A 5,057-nucleotide genomic window follows, 5' to 3' on the forward strand; every position below is an offset into this window, starting at 1 on the left:
TCTTCCATCTCTGAGCATGTATAATGGTAGTTTAGTAACTTCTGATGAAATGGCCTATATTTTATAAACTCACTTGGGAAACTTACACCCCAGATACTGTAGCTGGTTGCAAAGATAACTCACAAGTTGGCCAAAGGTAAGCTGGAGACACCTAGTTCCTAGTTAGTAAGTCACTAAATTTTGATTCCAGAGAATAGACTGGATTGTAAATTAGGGTGACTAATTTTATTAGGGCAAGCCAGCTGAATTTACTGCAGTTTTTGTAGTCTAATTCAAGGTTGCTTGCTGACATGCTGCATTCCAACTAACTTTTTGTATTTTACATTAGTTAGTGAAGCCTACAGGGAAATGCTCACAGCAGACAATCTTGATATTGACAACATGAGACACAAAATTCGAGATTATTCCTTATCAGGGGCCTACCGAAAGATCATTATTCGTCCTCAGAATGTCAGCTGGTGAGTAATAGTTTGGAATGAAACACAACTGAATTACTATGTGAAATTCTAAGCTTGTGTAACGCATATATATTCTTCAGTGCTTATACCTTGACATATAACTGTTGTGGCTATTACTATTATTATTATTGCTATTTTTGGTATTTTTCAAATCATCAGGAAATGAATACAAACTTACAGTGAAAGTGGCTTAGTTTATAGTTTATTGACATTACTGAATTATTGGAGAAATATGCAGAGAATGAACTTTTTCCCTATTTCTGAAAAACTGAAATTTGCTTACAGAGCTATCACTGAGAAGTTACCTTATTCAGAATTAGTTATGAATTTGGAAACCTGATATCATGTTTCTAGAGAGAAAAAGATACTTGTATTAAACTATTTAAAAATACTTTAATACCTAGTATTATCTAAAGCTTTATTTGATAATTTTAGAAATTAAATCCTGAACTAGTTGCCCAATGCCAGGAAATTCTCTTCCCTCCTCTTCTCTGCATTGTGGGGAGAGGTTGACAGAGCTGGACCTGGCCCTCCCGCTCCAGGGGGCTGTTCCTCACGAGTAACACAATGTTGTTAGTGGTGATAACCACTCTGGATAAAATATAATGCTGTGATTAATTCAGTCATATCTGTGCAAAGCGAAGTTTACTACTTATCAACTGCACAGAAAAGAATTTCCATCTGTCACCTTGCTATATAATAATATAAAGGCAATACTTATATGTAAAATCTGGCCTTGCTCTGCTATTAAATAGTTCCACGTAGAATAATCTGCAATAGACCTATGTGTTTTTCCTTACTGAGCAAGTGTTGATGAATAACTTAGTACCTTTTATAGAAGTTCGTGTTCACACTTTTCTTTACGTGTACATTTTGAAGGGAAGTCGTTGCATATGATGACCCTAAAATCCCACTCTTCAACACAGATGTGGACAACCTAGAAGGGAAACCACCACCAGTTTTTGCTTCTGGTAAGTTTACTCAGCCATCAGGCTGTGTTAACTTTGAAATACTTTCTAAAAAACCTCTTATAATCACCACCACCTCCCACCCGCTCTGTGATTTCTATTTTGTGTTTTGTCATCTTAGTTTCTTGATTATAGCTGGAGGTCAGTGATTAAAACAGTAAATCTCACAGAAAATGATTGACTATTAGGGAAAGTTTCGATTTTAGGTGATTGAGTATTTCCTCTCTACCCTCCCAAGAGAGTTAACAAAAGTGAGTAAAAATCCAGGAAGAATCTAAAATATTAAATTTGCATTTTCATTGTCAAATTCTTGTTGCCATTCCTTTGTCTTCACCGTGTGCTCTAATTTTTTTTTTTCCCTACATTCATTTCTCTTCTGTGCTTTCCTTTTGTCTGCCCTTTTTATGGCACAGATCCAGATAGAATTAGGGTAGAGATATAGCTGTGTCAGACACTCACCAACCTTTTACTTCCATGGCTCATTCTCCAAAGTCCTGTGGGAAGTAGAAGCCTAAGGAAGGGAACACAATTCTTTTGTTTATATAGAGATTATATGACTCGCCCCAGTCAGTCTGCAGCTGCCTTACTTTTCTGACTGTTCTCCTTTTTCTTGCCTGGCAGAAGGCAAGTACAGAGCTCTGAAGATGGATTTTTCTCTTCCTCCTTCTACCTACGCTACCATGGCCATTCGTGAAGTGCTAAAAATGGATACCAGCATCAAGAATCAAACCCAGCTGAATACTGCCTGGCTCCGCTGAGTCCTTTGTCCCCAGATTAGAAAATGCAGACAAGCGTTTGCTGGCTTATCATTTTCCTCTTAGCACAGATTCATCCGTGGATTTTGGACCTTTGTAGTAAAAGATTATTTGTATTTTTTCAAGTTTTTCTTAGCTTACTTTGCAATATTTGTATACATATATAAATCCTGAGGATCCTAATTCTAGCTCAGAGAATATAAATTGGTCAGAATATATTTAAGGTGCTTAAATCATAGTAAAATGTCAGCTTTATTGGCTTTCTAATAATTAAAAAGGACTTTGGTTTAAAGTAGCAATTTTAGATTTTGCTACATTGTTGAAGGACAATAGGAATTTTTAACACATTCATAAATGGAGTACACAATAATTAAGAGAAAATACAACAAAAGAAATCTTGACAATGGATAATTAGAGCACCCCCCCGAACTACGCATATAAGTAGTATTACTCATGCCTATTTAAATGGTGACACAACACAGACAAGGTTCCATAGTATAGCGTTTAGCACGTCTGCTTTACACGCAGAAGGTCTTGGGTTCACGCCCCAGTGGAGTCATGGTCCATGGTCTACGGCCATGCCACCCTGAACAAGCCCAATGTCTGCTCTCGGAAGCTAAGCAGGGTCGGGCCTGGTTAATACTTGGATGGGAGACCACCTAGGAAGACCAAGTGCTGTAGACATAAATGATAATAAAAAAAAAAAGCTGAAATAAATGATGACAAAACATCTATAGATTTATAAACACAAAAGTGATTGTCGTTATCTAGCTTATGTATCAGGTTCAGATAAGTGTTTATAGATTTTTTTAGTTGCAGTAGCTTTTGCATTTATATGATCATTGTCTTGCAGGAGAGTTGCATTGATAGGGCCTTTTTTCTTGATATAAATGTGTAGCTATTTTGGTTAGGGTCTAATATTTACTCTAGGTGCCTTTTTATGTTCAGAATTCTTTCCACTGGACTGGTGGTATTGGCCCAAAATAAATGGCAGTAGAGAAGAAAACCTTAAAAACATACAAGGGCTCCTCCTATCAGCAGCATTAACCTTTGTCACTGACAGCTTAGGTATTTCCATTTCTGGCATTGCATAAAACTTTTCTCTTGGTGTGAAATGATAAATATGCCTTTCCAAGGGTCTCTGACATAATTGTACCAATTTTTACTTTCTATCATTTCTAGAACCAAATATAATAAATATTTTTAAAAATTCTTTTCTTCTGGTTATATTAATAAATCAAATAAATATCTAAAACTGAGTGCAAATGTGAATCTTGGCCCCGAATGAAGGCAAGAAACTAATGAGGGATCCTCAGAAGTGGTATTGACACAAAAGTGTGTCATGATCAGATGTGAGGTATCATAAGAATAATCTAGAATATCAAATCGTATGACTAATTGACCGTATTAGACTGAATTCAGGTTATTCTTGCAGCACCACTCATTGCCTTCCAGTGTGTTTTCTGGAGTTGAAAAGAAAGGGATGAAGAAAAGCTGCCCTACCAGGAATATCGCACCATAGGAGTGTGAATGACATTTGTCCCATATCTGGCAGTGGAAACAAGATTAAGAACTGTTTTTTCAGTCATTACATCTGTCACACTGTGGAGGTTAAAAAGCATTTAAAATACTATGGTAAATGACCCTTTTAGCTGACTGGTTTCTAAAAAATCTTTTGTCCTATGAAGACCAAATTTATTAAATATCTGTTGGTCTGTACTTTCCAGTACTAGCAAGTTATTCTCTTTCAAACTGATTAGTGAAAAAGTATTTATTAAGGGACCCTAACTCTGCCTATTACAAGTGCATTCAGTAGTTCTGCATTTATAAATTTACATTACCAAAAAAAAAAGTGAGGCTAAAGTTGTAAATGTTTTCTTCATCTAGGGAATACTTATGGCTCTATGATGAGTTCATTTTCCTGGCTGCATTAGCCAACTATCAGTTTGTATATGTCTCTTCTTAAACACCAGTGGGAAAATGATTCAAAGCAGATTCTTAGGACCATTTTGAAACCTGGAGACCTATCATCTAACTCTGGGAACTTGGTCAACTTGGAGTAAATCATAGATGTCGGGACATTTTCTTGTTAATAAAAGGCAAAGTTTCTCTAAGGCAAATTTACAAAGCCTGAAAGCAACCACAACCTCATCCTCAACATGAAATTATCATTATTTACTAAATTTTGCTAAAAGAATAAAAGATTTTTTTTATTGTATATAAAACCAGCACTATTTACTAATAGAAAAGTAAGCTAAATAATCAGGCTCATGTTATCAACTTTTTATTCTTAGTTGCATGTCATAGATACTAACTAGATAGCCATTACACTTATAAAAAATTTTTTTTTTCTGATGGACTCCTGAATCAACTGAAAAATTGGTAACAGCTGCAAGAGCACACCAGAGCTTAAAACTTTACCAGTTGTTCCAGGCAGTACAAATTAGCACAAACTGGGATTTGTACTGGAATGCATTTTGTGGCCAATTTTGCACTAAAAAATAAGGATGTGTGTATAATACAAAATAGAATATATAAAAATGTTATATTAACTTCTGGCCTGATGTGTGTATATGTTGAAACAATAAAATGAGCTAGGAGAGAGTACCACGTAGTTACCACACAAATAAATGAAAGCACATGGAAGAACCACAAAGCTGAGGATAGTGGGGTTCTGACCTCCACAGAATGAAGGGTGTGCTTGCATAGCAAAAGATAACTAGGTTTTTCTTCAACAAAATATGCCTTCCCACTTTATGGGCTACATTCCGGTAGGATAAAAATTCTCAGTTTTGGATCATGAACTCCGTAGAAAATCTGAGGAAAGAGTGTGGACACCGTCTCTAGGTAAAGGAAGCGGGGAAGTGATTACACAC

At 36.0% G+C, this 5,057-nt stretch overlaps 1 pseudogene; it reads left to right on the forward strand.

Annotated features, from left to right (window-relative positions):
- Positions 1 to 2,749: 2,749 nt before the first annotated feature.
- Positions 2,750 to 2,865, forward strand: LOC111747073 (annotated as a pseudogene).
- The last annotated feature ends 2,192 nt before the right edge of the window (positions 2,866 to 5,057 follow it).

Source organism: Pteropus vampyrus, unplaced genomic scaffold, assembly GCF_000151845.1.
Source record: "Pteropus vampyrus isolate Shadow unplaced genomic scaffold, Pvam_2.0 Scaffold208, whole genome shotgun sequence".
Classification (NCBI taxonomy): Eukaryota; Metazoa; Chordata; class Mammalia; order Chiroptera; family Pteropodidae; genus Pteropus; species Pteropus vampyrus.